Below are 16981 nucleotides of genomic sequence, written 5' to 3'. Positions count from 1 at the left end.
AAAAAGTATCTGTTAAAATCGGTACCCTCGGCACCGCAAAGTCGATAACATCGACCACGGTGGGTACCTGGCTTCCGTGAAATATTAGAGGTGCTCGCTGCTGGTGGTGCGTCCCGTCCTCTTTCGTTTCAACCTACCCGAGGGAGAGAAGATTGCTCGTCAGCCATAGAACACGCTGCTGGCAACGGAAAGAATGTTGAAGAGCCTCTTTTGTAGATACCGACGACTTTGATAGAGGCGTGTCCATGTCGACAACCTACCATTAGGCTGAATAAGCATATCTTTACGAGATCTGGACAAACCGCGAGCCTTCTCTATCGGTTACGTTTTTACTTTTTAAATCACCGACGAATATTAACCCTGCTGATGCCGCGTCAGCTCTACAATTGCCTCGAAACAATTGCTATAATTTTACTGCTATTATAAGGGAACATTTTTCTATTAGACACGACAACCAGAACAGTCGAGTAATATAGTCTCGAGTCATGAAAGTATTAAAACTCTTCAGAGTTTATTCTCTAAATGTATCACATATTTGAATAGTAACAAATTTCTTCCCGATACTTTGATTTCTTCGATTGGTATTTTTGAGCTCGTGGAATTATACCGTCAAGAATTCAACGACCTCTCGCAACGTAACCTTCGGATGATCTTAAATTTGAAAGCGATCCAAACGTTAATATGGAAAATTATTTAATTTAAATCGAGTTACGTACTACTTTGCCTTGCAAATAACTACAATGTAGCAACAGCACACGATACAGCCAATATACCTTGACTTTCGAAAGGGTTAACTATTTATGCGTGACATAACGATATAAAGAAAAGAACGCAGAACGCATCACTGCTCTATTATTCTGATTAACAAAAAAAATAATGAATGCATAGGACAGAGAGAATAAAAAGGAGTCTAGAAATCAAAGAGCACGCGCAGCATGACTGACGTTCGTCTCCCGTCAAGTATCAATTGTGACCGTGTTTCACTGAAGCAATAAGAAACTCTATCTGTTGGAATCTCCATTGCCAGGACAATATCCATTATTATATTACATCATTGCGTAATCGACGTTTACGGTATTATGGGACTGGCCTCGCGCGCGCTCTTAACAAACTCGGAATCGGAATCGGAATCGCTCGTACGATTCCGTGAACGCTCGGATCGTTGCCGATCGCGCTGGCAGACATACTGGCAGCATCAGGATTTCCCGGTACTCGTGCAAGTTAAATGGTGTACGTGAAAGGGAAGAAGAAAAGCGTGTTTCACCGCGGTACGCGATTACGGATCAAGAGTATTGTGCCACGCTACCAGTCTGGAAATTCGAACTAGATGGGACCCGGAGGATCCTAAAAACGATACGCGAACACCATTCAAACGTCACGGCCGCGATTTATGGCCCAATAGCAATTAGACGATCTTTGATCTCCGTGTCGAATACGAACTCTAATGGTCTTTGGGTTGACGGAGATTTAGGGATGATAGGCAATTTTGGGTGATTCCGGAATGGCAAGGTTTTCATTTAACTTGTGATAATATCACACTCCTGACATTCAGATGCGATAGACTCGTATTTTCATTGTGATTTTGTGTTCTGATAGTAATCTGCATATTCAGGCATTGCTGAATGATGTACCTAACTATTTAACTTTCTTCAGTTGCCTTCACGTTGCAGGAATAATTAGGTAGCAGTGAATGACGCAAGAGGAAATTGTAGGCAAGGGTTAACGCGGTTGGAAATGTGGGGAAAGCCCCGTATAACGTGCATACATATTTAAGAAACCTCCATAAACTACGTTTAGTTTGAAGGAGTCCTGACAAGTTTAGAAATATTACTGTTAGTTTAGGAAGTATAAGCTTAGAAATTTGAGGAACCTCCATAAAACATGTTTAGAAATTCGAGGAAGAACAGGTTTAGAAATTTAGAGCCCTCTTTTGGGTGAACCTCAGGGCCCACAGAAGTGCTTAGAAATTTGAAGAGCCCGCGTAACGCGGTTAGAGAATATCATAAGACTGCGATACGATTACAAAATTGCGAAAATGTAGACATAAGATGAGGCGAGTAAAGAGGTTAGAAAAGGACGTTAACGAGCCGGGATGATCGGCTGACGAGAGTTCCTGCGGTCCTACCGAATGTCCTCGACGAAAGCCCTTAGCCGAGGAGTAGCACGGGCAAGGGGTTAAGCCCGGTTAGCAGGGAACTGGTTCTAACGGAGTTTTATGCCGCGCGATGGACCAGTTTTGCGGCCGTCAATGAAGTGCACTGTACACGAGTCGCGAGTGCACTTCATCGGCGAGGAGGGGCACCGCGCGTTGCCCATCGCGGAGAGAACCAGTCATTGGCCGATCGGCCAATCGCGTCACGGACCAAAAGAAGACGACCGGCGGTCGCTCGTTTCGAATGGTTCGCCATGAGTCGATTCTCTCCTCTCCTCTCTCGGCCTCTTCCTCGTCGCTCCTTATCGCGTATGCACTACACACACGCGTGCACCACATGCACGTGATTCTCCTCTCTCTTCTTTTTCACCCATATGTCTCTGTTCCTCCGCGTTGCGTCTCTGTTTTTCTCGCTTGTCCTTCTCTTTTCATTGGTCTCTCCTCATTGTAAAGTGCCGTAATATTCTCCTGGTGGAGTTATTTTCGTCGTGCTCGCCCAACCAGCTCTCCCGAGGCGGCATCGCGCGGCGAGCACTCCGCGCATTGTCTCGGGCCTCCCTTCTGGAGTAACTGGATTTCCAGGCTAGCGAGGCGATCGCCGCCGATACCACCGATCTTCCCACTTTGCCTTTGCCTCTTCCTTTACTCCAAGATCTCTCTTTTTGTACTCGGACAAAACAACCCCGACCCGCAGGGTTGCGACCGGATTTGCCTCGGGGGCTGATCTTGCCCTCCCATTTCGAGATCACGTGTGGGTCCAATGTTAACGCGTTATATTGTCAGACGAACTAATTTTTAGGTACACTGTTTTATTCAATTTTGAGCAACCCCTATCTGAACATACATAACTGTATACATGTATACTGATGTACAGATAGAGGGATGTAATGTACAAATACATAAAGATCTTTGTATCTGAGGTTATAGAGACCTGAAAATGCAGGGATCATATTGGGACATGAGATAGGGTCTCTCGATTTGGGAATGTAGAAACCTGGAGACCTGGGTGTACAAAGAACTGGAAATATACGGTTGTGGACGTATTGGGAGCCAGAGATCCAGAAATATAAGGATCTAGAAATATAGAGAATGTGTATAGAACCGGAAATATAAGACCTAAGGATCTATAAATATAAGGGTTCAGGAATTTAGGGATAGAGATGAATGTAGACATCTGGGGATACAAAGATCTGGAGATACAATTGGAATGTAGAAATATAGAGATGTAAGGAATCCCAGATTCCTTAGAAGGAATTAAATTCGATGACAGGTGACAAAAGCAGGAAGATTCATCAGAACGGTTTTCTAGATTGGAACGGGTGAAGAGCAACTCGGTAAACCACAGTGCCGCTTTTAGACTCGTTAAATACATCTGCAGATCGTTAATCGGGGGCCTGAATGAAAGGAACATCATGATCAACCGAGACAACCGTAGTCGTAATCTCGTTGCACAGCTAAGTGTACCATTGGGCTGGCTGCGCACGTGTGAGTGGCACTCGTTACTTAATGCTTACTTATGTCGGCGCATTACTCGTTAGTCATTACTCAACCACCCTTGCACGCTGTAAAACGCTCTTTGATATTCTTCAGATCACGCAAGCCGCCCAACTGAAAATTAAAGACACCGTGGCTCGTTATAATATTGAAAAGTTGCCGGGCGACGCTGAACCGACGATATTTATTAATCGCATCACGATTTTTCCCTATTGTTTTCTTTTTCTGAGTATGAATGCGTATTCCGCATTCTTTAATCTGGCAATTTAATTAGACGATTTTCGGAAATTTTGTCGTGCAATGAAAATTATTTTTGTTACTCTTCTTTATTTATTACATTCTCTGGTGTAAGTCGAGCAAGAGGGGCATGGAACAATAAAAGAGTCAAATATCACTTATTTAATTTTTATCATAAAAGTACGTTGTGCAAAGAAAATTATGTTTATTACACTCTTCTTATTTATTACCTTTTCTGGTATAATTCGAGCAAAAGGTACTAGGCACAATAAAAGAGTATTTATTTAATTTTTATCGTAATAATTTATCTTTTATTTTTATCATAAAAGTTTATTGTACAAATGTATTCAAAATTTCGTTGTGCAAAGAAAATTATTACACTCTTTCCCATTTATTACCCTTCTTGGTATAATTCGAGCAAAAGGCACAATAAAAGAGCACTTATTTAATTTTGTATAATAATAATTTAGTTTACATTTTTATCGCGAAAGTTTAACGTACAAAGGTATATATGAATTTCGATATTAATATCTATATTAATATTTGAGTATTTCGTGCGTCGAATCTCCTTATCGATTAATACCTCAGTGTACGTTCTTCGTAGCGAAAGGAGCGAATACGATGTTCCATGCATTTTGTATAAATTTCGTCAACGAAGGAAACGTGCCGAGATTACGATGAGAACCTGACGTTTGCGAATGTATACCTGTGCCACGTTGAAACAGAGTAAACGAAACGTGCGAATATTAAGTGAATATACGGTGTTGCATAACGCGCCTCGTTGTTTGATAATGATAAAATACTATCGGGTCATCCTGAAAGTTTCCGCTATTTTAAGTCGTTTACTTTGAAGAACCAACCAAAAATTATTATTACAGAAACCATAAAGAATGTTAAAATTTTTTACACGAAATTTCACTATCGTATTATACAAACAAATCATACGTAACTGCTAAAGTTCAAATTTTGATAAAAAGAATGAAATTTGAAAAACATGCTCGTCAAATCAAAAGTGACACGATTACGCTTTGGAGTCTTATCGTTTCGATCACGATCGTTATCCCTGTACAAAGATCCATAAAGATTAAGCAATAAAAAGCTTAGCCAGTTTTTACACGAATCGTAAACACACGAGTAACGAAGCGAAAGCTCGATCGTGAAAGATTGCCAATAAGTACTAATCGAAAGTCCAACAACGCGAGCTAAATATAGCAAGTACTAGAGAAGCGCTAATCAAACTTTCGAAGTAACCGTGTCTCCACAGGCGAAACGTGTGGTTTCCGTGAAAAGGAGATTCGCAAAAACCGTGGCGATCACGATCTCTTAAGTCATCCAACGTTTGATTAATTTCCCCCGAAGCAGGCTGGCACGGGTCAATCGTGTAATTTCAGTGCTCGCGCGAAGCATGTAGGGCTAATTACGACCATTAAGCACGGCCAATGCTTAACTTGACTGATTAATTGGAAAGCAAGTTTGATAGTTGCCGTATCGTGGCCGTCTAAGCCTCTTCGAGATTTGTACTCGTTATCTATCCACCTGGTTAATCGATCCCGCTACGAGATTCGATACGTTGCTCGTATACTGGTCATGCTGACTAATCGAGCCTATCTCTGATACACGTTGACTATTAGACTCAGGTGGCATTTTCGAATTCTAGAAATCTGCCTTTCTCGATGTCTTATATCATTTGGAAGGGCATATATGTTCTACATACATGCGGATGTTCTAATATATTATTATAATTAATATATTCAATAATAAATTGAAGTATGTCAAAATGATCAGATAACGAATTTCAGTATCAAGAATAATTAATATATTCGCTCATATGAATATAATTGATGTAGTGTAAAAATGATCAGATAACGAATGTCAGTAACAAGAATATTTAATATATTCGTTCCTATAAATATAATATGAATATAACTGAAGTAGTGTAAAAATGATCAGATAATGTATCAAGATTAAAATGAAACTCCAAGTTAAAAATGAAAATACAGAATAAAAATATTTATTGAATAAACGAGTAAAACATGAAAGTATATAATTTTATGATAAACACAAGTATAATTTCAATAATCACATTCAATCGTTAAAGCAAGGAGACTCTTCAATATATCGAGCATCTAAAATTACTATTAAAAAGATTACTACATTTTTATTGTCGAATAAACACAGAGTATTTCCGGCACATTTTGTAGTTAACTCTGTTATACGTAAACACCGTTATTATCCAATATCTCAAACGAAACTGACTGAAAACGACTGAAATTATGGCTCCAACGTTTGCTACATTACATGGAAGCTTGCCAATGCATCGAAATACTTATCGTTAGATAAACGTACAATCTAAAATCTGTATCCCGCATAAAATATTAAAAAAAATATTCGCATTAATATTATTAGAGAAAAAGAGTAGTGCGATGAATTAAAGAGGAACATCCTTAATCTGTTTACGCAATAAAACACACCGCTACGGTTCGATAAACAATTATGATTATAAATCGTAGCGAAGGAAAACGCATACAAGGTAGAGTTTGCTATGAAATAAGTATATTGGAAAAGTATTAAATCGCTCGCATTAATTGTCATTAGATGTATCGTAGATCATAGAGGCGTGTGTGTTAGTGGTAGGCCAGATAGCTTATCGAAGGAGAGAAAAAGAAAAGAAAGGACGTAGCCGAAGCGTAGCGGTTTCCCTCGAGATTTATTGGTCGTGTGCGCAATTTACGCGCGTGTAGCCTGAACTGAAATTATGCAAAACAGTCGCGACTCGACAAGTGGCATTTTTATCGGTGGGTCCATTATAAAATATTGGCTAAGTGTGCGTACCACCGGAGTATCACCGACAACAACAAAATTGAAAGATACAGAGATATACAACGCATAAATACGAGCGGTTTCTTCGCGAGATAGAGCGTCAGCTTTAATAAAGCTGTTAAATAGCCTTTTTACAGGTGTTGCTCCCTCTTGTAATCCTCCTCGCTACGACTCTGTTTTTCTTCTCGATTCATTTCGCCGTCTCTAGCGACACGCGTCCTATTTTTCTTCGTCTCGCTTTTTAATCTACCGAGATCGCTTTATTTCTATGCAAATTACTGCGGTGGAAAAAATATAACGTTAGCTTCGCGAAATCTTACGTTCCTGATATTCACGCCATAATGCAAATCACGGCTTAAAATTTTTAATATTTCGGAATCTGTGCTGATGAAATTCCTATTTCGAATAATTTGAATATTCGTACGTTTCGTAAATTTTGAATATACAAATAATTGGGAATGTATAGAAAATAAAAGTCTCTTCGAGAAAAGATTATTCGTAAGTCTTATAAGTTTAGTTTAAATAAAAAGGGGAGGAAATATCGGATGTTAACAATGTACCACCTGTTCGAGAGCTAACAATGTTGCAACTTAACAGTGGTATAGCGGTCAACAAAGGGGTTAAGCATCGACGTTCGGAATAATTAAGTTCATTAAACGTCTCTGGTACGGTCGTTCCACCGAGTCACTTTTGAACGGAGCACGATGAAAAGCTATTGTTTGGTCGTCGACAACGGCGAAGCATCTCTCCTGGACAATATTTATCGTGGCAACCTTTGCTCCGTAGCTCGAGCGAATTTTATTTTCTCGAATTACGAACGTCCACGATGCTGCTCTAACGCGAGAAGAAATCTCACGATTCAACGTAACTAACAATTTGCTTTACTACTTTGCATCCAATCATTTTTCTTTTTTCTTTGTTCGTGCGTCTATGGTAAAACAACTGGTCAAACGAGAACGACCGAGGTGTACTTATCGATCGAGGGGGAATCGATAATCAATCTATTTTCGATCTTCGAGCTTGTCATTAACAGCCTCGAATATAAATTCAAAAAATTAATCTTATTTCGATGAGAAATCTTTACAATTTGCAAACTTCTCTTTCCGTATTATTTTCAATATTATTTGCACGTAATTAACGAATAGAAATCTGTGATGTATGTGTCACGTAATAATTTTCTCAAAATCTTATGGTGTAACTCATGAATACGGTATTACAACCTTCTATTTTTCTTACTATCGTAATAACTCGGAATTTTCGAAAGATAATACGTTTGACTCCTAAAAATTCGATAATGTTTAACCGGGTTTTAACAGAGAAAACCTCTGTTGTCATTATCGTCAATAACGGTATAATTTTATAGTTATGTAACGATTATTCGCTTGTTACGGTAATGGAGCGTGTTCTACCGATTTTTAAATCAACCTCCCAAATGATAAATTCATTACACCTCTACTAAATTTTTATTCGAACTCAAAATCATGCAACCTACTATTATTACACTGTAACTCAACTTATAGAACAAATCCAGCATGGAAGTACAATTTGCACTGTTTACGTTCGCGTTGACTCCCGTGGAATAACTCTCTAAAACCGTACACAAACAGAAATAAGAAATCGAACGAAATTTCCTGTCGCGAACACAAAAGTATCAAGAATGACTCAGCCAATTTGTGGCGACAACAGACGTAAACCTACTCGTAATAGTAGACACGTTGTGGCACGCGTGAATCGGAGGAAAAAATTGATTTTCTTCGTGGAACGAGAAATATGACATCGAGGGAGACAGTGCTCCAAAAGAAGAATGAAGAAGTAGCAAGAATCCAACGCGGAAAGCGACGATGGAAATTTTCCCCTGCGCTCTCTTATCTGCTCGTTAAGTAAACGGTTAATGGTTAGAATACGGTGGACCCTGGCGCGATACAACAGACGTTGTCGCTCTAGTAATTTCTCGGGATCGAGGCATCGTCGTACCAGCTTCACTCCGTTTGCTTTTATACGTACGTCAGAGATTTGTGTATCAGAGCCAAGCGACGAAAATACGACGCTCGATAGCGACAATTATTTCATATTCTCGAAATCCAACTTTCTCTAATCTTTTAACATCTAATCGTAAACTATTTTTAATAATGTAGCAGTAACGTAAAGGCGACGTATAGGTAACGTAAAGGTACACACATAATTACCAATATTTTTCAAAATATTTCAGGGAAAATTTGCTCATGGTTATACGTGAAAAGAAATGAATTACGAATCAATACAGTTAATTCCACTTAGCATCGTTTAATCGCGTATTCGCGCCCGAACGAAAAAGCAAACAACGTCAACGACGCACGTTGTTCCGGAAATACACGACGGGGGACCAAGCGCACAAAGATATTCGAGATTTCCATCACAAGGCGTTCGTCACGCGACGAAAACTTCTACTGGAACATCGTGAACCGCCACCGCGATGCACTTTACTCGAATCGTCGGCTTTCGCGCGCGCTATCTCTCCGGCTTTAGTGTTGTTCATGCGCATACGTAAGAGATTTGACACGCGCCCTTCTTATCGCCGAAGAATCGACCTTTCCGCCGCGGCAAACACGTCCCACCATTAACGTATATCTTCTTCGTTCACCCATCGCTACGCTCGCGTGTACATCGTCGAGTGACATCCAGGAATTTTCGTCAAAGGAATTTTCTCCGTACGACTGGCGGATGTCCAATCGTTTGCTCTAACGCAGAGATTCGCAAAGCACGGGTCTCTACACCGATAAACTTTTCGGGGACCTTGAAACTTTTCGATAGAACTTATCGAAAGTTTGAATTAGAACTATAGTCACGAAAAGTTCCCTCTGTACGAAAGTTCGGGAAAGCCTGGTCTATCGAATGGTTACTGTATCCCGTACTATCCGCTCGTACAACTATTCCCGCCGGTTCTCTTACGAGAAAGGGAGACGCACGGTGTGTCGACCGACACGGCTCGGCGAAATGGAGTAAGCGAACGAATCGGAGAAGAAAGCAACGAAAGAAGAGGAGAGAAGAAAAGATGAGGACGAGTGGGGAGTCTTTACACGGGGCGCACACGGTTCTCTGTTACCTGTGACTCGTGGCCGTGTCCAGCATGGTAATCCAATCCCTCGGATGGGGGGCTACCTCGTCATCCCCGCGGATCTCTCGCTGACCGATCGCGAAAAAGTCGAGGAACTTCACTTAAACAGCTATTTCCCTCCTCTCCGGGGCACTGCTCGTCGGAAATCAAATATCACTCACTCGCGCGACGAACCGCGACTCGTGCACGAGAGAACGCGGAAGGACGCCTTTACTGGCGCGAACGAGACGCACTTCGATTTAACCGAGTGTCCCGTGTCGTTGTTCTTTTCTTTTTCCTGTTTACTCGGGACGAGTACGTGCACTGCGCGGCCAGGAACGCACGATCAACACCACTCGACGATTTATTTACGCGCGGTACACGATCGTCGACTCAACGCGGGCTCGGTTTTACGAAGATTGAAACGCGCCACAGCGATAGCACGACTATCGCCACTTTACAAACGACCGTACGCAAGCAGAGGCCGCAATACACTGAGCGAACACATGACTCCGCGGGGGCCTAGTGTCTGCGCATGCCCAGTAGGTGGAGCCACCCGAGCGGCGCTTCGATCGAAATCGGCCATGTACGGATATCTTCGAAAAACTTCGCAACGATTTTTCTTTCTTCTGTCAGAATCGATGGAAATTTAGTGTCGATCGAAGTGTACATCTGCTTCCTGCTTACGGTTCAATTATCCTCACAGTGTACATCGCGTTTGCTGTCAGTACATTATCGAAGCTGAGAGGAGACTCGATCAACCACCGATTAAACGCTTCAAACAGTTCGAAACAGTTTGCGTTTCTAATTAATTTCCTGTCAAAATGATATCGAATCGGAGGATGAATTGTTCGTTGTCCTAGGAATATAGGTGTGTGTCATGACAGAATTGTCAAACAGTAGATCCTAGAAATTCTGAAATTTATATATTTTTAAGAAAGATGTTTTTATTACAGCTTTTAAATATGGCGGAAATGGAGGGAAGTGTGGCAGAATCGTCGCGTGAGAGATCGGTAAGTAAAGTAACGTAATGGGTCGAATAAATTGTATTGTAAACAGCGTCGGGCAATGACAAGAAATACAGAAGGAGGTTTCGTCATCGGTTCGCGGTCGGGATAAGTTGAAGATATTTTTAGAAAGCCAAAAGTTTCTTGGCTTATCGCGACCACGCGGTTATCACATTCCTCTTAGCATTCTGCATTTTTACGCGTTTAAGTCTTCCTTTTCCCATTGAAATAACATTGATGGATCTAAGATCAGCAGGTGTACAAATTGCGCATTTAAAATTCTTGCATACCACTTTCGTCTATTGAGTTAACATTATTCTAACGAACGCATCTCGAGACAGGCTTGGAAATCAATGTTTTAAAATATCGACACGGAAAAACGGGACGAAGCACGAGAAATAACGCGTCGAAGACGTCGTTTACACTCCAATTGTTTGCAAGTCCGTAGATTGCTAGATGGGATCTTGTTTACGAGTTAAATTTAACAGATCTAGTCGTATTTACTTATTTCTACCAACACTTTGGTCTCTCGTTGCGTACTGTAACCGCGATTGATAGTGAAAGCTGTTTTATCAGAGAGGAATGCGTACACTTACATACACCATTTTATCATCCTTTTCCCTTTAATGCTCCAAGTAAAAATACCATCGTTTCAACATAGATAATTAACCGTTACAACGTTCGACGAATTGCTGTTATACATTTACCCGTGGAAACTTCACCGGCAATAATGCTAACGCACGATTATCCGCGGTTAATGTAGGATGTAATAGCGTGGTAATACGTGAATGCCTTTATTATGCACATACGTTACTAATGCACGTGCACCTCCTTGCAAATGCGAATGATAATGCAAATCGTCACGTGTCGAAGTTATAGTCAACAATAAAGGCGAAATCAAAATTCCTATATTCAAATATTTTTAATAGAAACCAACTACTAACTAGTTACGTTTTTATTTGACGATAAATCATAACACTTGTCTATGGATATGAATAAGCAGGGTGTTGTACGATGCGTTGAAGGATATGTTCGTTGTACAGCGGTACAATGTAAACACACGTTGTAATGACACGTTACAACTCTTTATAACGATGACTACAACGTTTTCTGTCAACGTCAGATTGTATCTACAACGCGTTTTAACGATGACATGTTTGACTGTATTGTATATCAACGACACGTAATTATAATGAGTTGTAACAAGAATACAGTGTAACTTGTATATTGTTTGTATGACTCTTCGTAGTAAGATAAAGTATGATATAACGCGTTGTATGGCCAAGCGGCATTGTATAACAAAGCTCGACTTTGTATGTCAGTAGCACCTAAAATATATTCGAAGAAAGTCTTTCCTCGCAAAGGACTTCCTTTCTAGCGTCCGATTTCATCGCATTCTATAAATCTCTCAGCAACGTTTGTACCTCTCTTATAAATTTTCCAGCGTTGCACTTTCTGCTCTCAAATTTCTTCCATGGAAAGCTGCCGGTTTTCACTGCGAATTCCGCGAGCGTGATTTTTCCACGCGGACCACGCGCCGTCGCGTTCACAACGGACGAATCGTATCGAGAAAAGCAGAAACACGAATTTACTACGCTCTGTTCGTGTGTACACAACCACAGTTAGCAACAGTGACGTAGACGGCCACGCACAGAAGCGGCGATTGGCTGCTAAAACAGTTGCTATCTTATCTTTTTCCCCGTGAGTGTCAACACTCGTCGCTTCTTGTTGCACGATATATGTAACGTGCACGGAGCGTGTAATACACGGTGTTTTCCGTCGCGGGAGAAATTCTTTCTTTTCCACGTCATTTACTTTGCTTCTTTGCTTAATGGCGTTGATCTGGTTTGATCGAGTTAATAAGTCTATCGGTGCTCATCCTTGGCACCTTATCGAAAATAGACGGCCGATCGAATTGTCGACTCGAATCGACGGTACGAGTACATTAGCGAAGCAGGAAAATCCACTTGTTATTTACGCTTATTTCCATAGATCGATCTCGAGGGGTTACATTGCTCTCTGATTCGCCTTCAGCTAAAATTTGCTTTTGTAATTCCCTCATTTTTCGAGTGGAATCGTTTACCTCAGATTTACCGTTCCCATCGGATTACTAATCGATCCGTTGCATTAATGCGATAAGAATCAAAGTATCACGGAATACGCTGCGTAATTTAAGCACAGAACTTTCTGAATGACGATGCGGAGTGCGCTGTTAACATACGTAATTGTTAAAACGATTGACGTATAGTGCACACATCAGATTATCTAGCAATAAATTGTCGTATCAGCGCAGGAGAAATCGAAGATAGGAGGATTTGAATTCCTTCCGATAGCTCTGCGCCGATGTTGGATACAATTTCGCGATCATAGGGAAGAGATACGTCGCGAAAAAGGCACGCGAAGCATTCGAGCGAGCCGGTTGGCGACTCGCGAATCGTGTCGATGGAAATCAGGCTAAATGACAACGAGCGTAGCGTCACGATCGAACGCGTCGAATCGCGACGACGAGTTTATTTTCAGCTCGGTCTAAGCTCGCGCATATCTTATGTAAAGTAACCGCGTGCGTGCGTGGACACAACAGGTCGTTTGTGCCGCAGGTGCGAGCGTTATGGCAAGATGCAACGAGAAAACTTACATCTCGATTCCTCTTATTTTTCATTTCACTGTCACATTGTTTTCGCTGAAAAATTTTACTTTCGATCACTACTTTTTTTTAGTGATTGATTTGGGAATTTGTTTTTTGTATTGCGACATATTTGTCGTGTGTGGTTGGGAGTTGTATACTTATGCATGTATAGTACTTGCACACTTGGGATTTATACATGTAATTTATTTTTACAAGTTGGATTTCCATGCATTCCTATTTCCACGCGTTAAATTTCCACGCATTCCTGTTTCCGCGCATTGAATTTCCAGACGTCCCTATTTCTATGCATCGTATTTCCACGCTTGAGATTTCTACGCGTCCTTAATTCTACAAGTTTAATTTCCACGCATCTCCATTTCCACACGTGAAATTTCCTCGCGCCCCTATTCCTATGCATTGATTTCCACACATCCCTATTTCTACGCATTGAATTTCCACACGTTCCTATTTCTGCGTGTCGTATTCCCACGCTTGCGATTTCCACACATCCCTAATTCTGCAAGTTCAATTTCCACGCATCCCCATTTCCACACGTTAAGTTTCCACGCGTCCCTATTCCTACACATTGACTTCCACACATGCCTATTTCCACGTATCCCTCCATCTACGCGTCGTATTTCCACGCTTGCGATTTCGACACGGCCCTGATTCGACAAGTTTGATTTCCACGCATCCCTATTTCCACACGTTAAATGTACACGCGTCCCTTTCCTACGTACTGACTTCCACGCATCCCTATTTCAACGCATTAAATTTCCACACGTCCCTTCATCCACGCGTCGTATTCCCACGCTTAGGATTTCTACACGTCCCTATTTCTACAAGCTGAATTTCTACACGTCCCTATTTTTACGCACTAAATTTTCACACGTCGCTATTTTTACGCGTTGAACTTCCACACGTTCCTATTTTTACACGTTGGATTTTCACGCGTCCCTCGTATTTTGACGTGTGGGATTTATACATAACCCTATCCTCGTGCTTTGTATTTATACGCGTGGGAGTTCTACGCACCCTCTATGTTGCATTTCTACTGACGCATCCCTATTAAGCATTGAGTTTTTACGCGACCCTATCACACGTTTCCACATATGTCTATCATATATATTCCTACACGATATTTCTCTTCCTGTATTTTCGCGGGTTGAACTTACACAGGTCCTTGCAGTGCAATATATTTTCACATCTCCACATGCGTTTACTCTACCTTCACACCCTCTATTTACACACGATTGCCACGCGTCCATAACATGCTATTCCTATATTTCATTCCTTACCTCGCAGTAACCACAATAAAAATGAAAATATTTCGGTTACATCGTCCGGGTAATCTGTTCGTAACCGATTGCAAACGCGTTAAGATAATTTGCAAGCGATCGAGCCACTCCTTGTCATCACGTTTGACGACGATGAACCGCACAGATTAACATTCCTGTATCGACGATTTTTACCGCTCTGTACGCATTGTTCTACGGCGGATGAAGATAATTCCGACTCTATAAATAGACACGCGGCTGGCAGAAGGAGAGCCCAATAAAAGTACGCTCTAGAGAGGCCGTGTACGCGTTTCAACTCGAACTCGCTAAACGAACACAACGGCCACACGGAGCCGCGATTAATATTAAAACACGAGGTCCGGCTGATACGGGAGAGAGCGGAATTAGCGGGAATTACGACGGGGATGGATTTGCATGAATGAAAAAGCAGCGGGGAAGCGAACCAGAAGCTAGAGTTACTTTTTTTTTCTTTATCTTCAGCTTTTCTTCCACGCGGCCTCGACCATTAGCAACAACTGGCCGAGAAGAGTAATTGTACTCGTCACTCGTGTCTGCCGCTAACGACGGATCATTTTGCAACATTGCTTCGACCGAGGATGTTCAACAACATCGTTCTCAGGAGGCAGATACACCATTTGAAAATTGCGGCGCCGCTTGCAACCTGTATAAACAATCGGCCATTACGCACCGTTATACGATAATCGTGCTTGACGTCAAATATTAAATGATTTCGCTGCGTGAATCAGGCTGTTTAAATTGTCCGGCTTGATTGAATGATGGCCGCTCCTCTAAGTTGGCCGGCAACCACTTCACCGTAAATAAGATGGTACCCCATTCTGTATATAAGAGTCGCCTCGTTATACAGGGTGTTCGATTTTTTAACATCTTCCTATTCAATCCCTCGTTTCTCACAATTTTTCTATTTACCTTTATTTCGTCTTTTTATTTACCTTCTTTCATCATAAAAGGATTACGAGAAATTTCTCGAGGAGTCATGAAAATCACCGAGTTAAACGGTTTTCCTCGTGGAAATGTTTTACGCGAGAAACTTTTCAATGTCGATCGAAAAAGCGACGATAAATTTTCTTCTCGAACAGGAGTTTGCAAAAGGCTTCGAATAGTAAATTGCGCAATAAATTCAGAAGTCATTCTCGTATTTGCACGAGTGTTTCGCACCGGAGTGGCTCGAACCGAACGCGGCGTACCGCGAGCGATCACGTGTCTCGAACACGCACGTAACTAGACGTGCAAATTAAAGTAATGAAGAGTTTAGTTAGCCGTCGAGCCACTAACGGCTTTAGTTATAGTTTTCGCGATCGGGACGCGCGCGACCCCGTGCGTTCGTTATAAATAAACGTAACAGTACTGTCACGAGTTGAAATGGAATGGAACGTCGACGGTATGCCGATCGTTCAACGTTACTTCCCCCTTTGTTATTCCATCCAGACGCTGGACTTTCTAATCTAATTTATAACACGAATCGACAGACAAACTCGACAGATCGTCAAACGTGACGCGAGTCAACGACGAGTTTCAATTTCGAGATTTTACATCCCTGAACGACTGCAACTCGACTTTCTTCGACGCGATCGATGCGAGCGCTCGATACATTTACAGCGTCGCTCCCGTGACTACAAATAACGAAATTTAGCTGCTTTCGAAGATTCCGAAGATTCGGTTTTGAAATATTTCAGAGTTGCCAAGTTTAGAATTGGGTAATTTGTACATTTACATTTTTACAAATCACAAAAGCTGAAAATTTCGTTTGGTTTAATACGAAGCTCACAGTTTACGTATTTGACAATTAGAAAATTCAGAAATGCATAATTTTAAAAATTCCACTATTTAGAGATTTAAAAGTCAGGCAATTTCAGAAAAGAAAATTTGAATTTATAAACACTTGGCACTTTACAAGTTCGGGTATCAAAAGACTAAAAATTTGATAAGTTACAAGTTGAAGTAGAAAATTAGAAACTTAAATGTTGAAATTTGCAAACAATTAAAAAATTGAAAAAGTAGCAGGGATTCGAATAAACCCAAACATCGGAGTTAATCGTGTTGGCGCAGAAGCGCTCAGACACGATCGACTTTGATCGATTTTTTCCAATTTTTCACAACGGGACGGCGTTCAGGCGTAGCCAGATAAACCAGTAATAGGAGAAAGATGCGTTTGCCGCTTGGCGTTCAATTAATTTCTTGGATGTTCGTAATTTAATGAAGCTCGGTGCGTTATCGCCACCGTTTCATCACGCATCGTGCTCGTGTGCTTTCGTC

At 41.3% G+C, this 16981-nt stretch overlaps 1 protein-coding gene and 1 long non-coding RNA gene across 4 annotated transcripts in view; one reads left to right on the top strand and one right to left on the bottom strand.

The window, feature by feature from the left end:
* Positions 1 to 10251, bottom strand: part of LOC100876776 (receptor-type guanylate cyclase Gyc76C) — a 76454-nt gene extending 66203 nt beyond the window's left edge. For 2 of the 3 annotated variants that reach the window (XM_076531095.1, XM_012292724.2), the window contains exon 1: positions 9786 to 10250. The gene's annotated coding sequence lies outside the window, so the exon portion shown is untranslated. Of the gene's footprint in view, positions 1 to 9785 lie in introns of all 3 variants that reach the window. The other variant, XM_076531096.1, reaches the window with a different exon arrangement.
* A 154-nt stretch (positions 10252 to 10405) lies between these two features.
* LOC143264331 (uncharacterized) lies at positions 10406 to 15536 on the top strand. The gene is made up of 3 exons (XR_013038018.1): positions 10406 to 10647; positions 10733 to 10789; positions 15188 to 15536. It is a non-coding gene; the product is annotated as an uncharacterized LOC143264331 (long non-coding RNA).
* Positions 15537 to 16981: the final 1445 nt, after the last annotated feature.

The sequence above is a fragment of the Megachile rotundata genome, chromosome 4 (genome assembly GCF_050947335.1).
Source record: "Megachile rotundata isolate GNS110a chromosome 4, iyMegRotu1, whole genome shotgun sequence".
Classification (NCBI taxonomy): domain Eukaryota; kingdom Metazoa; phylum Arthropoda; class Insecta; order Hymenoptera; family Megachilidae; genus Megachile; species Megachile rotundata.
Note: the sequence above shows the minus strand (reverse complement) of the source record. Positions and strands in the feature narration are given on the sequence as shown.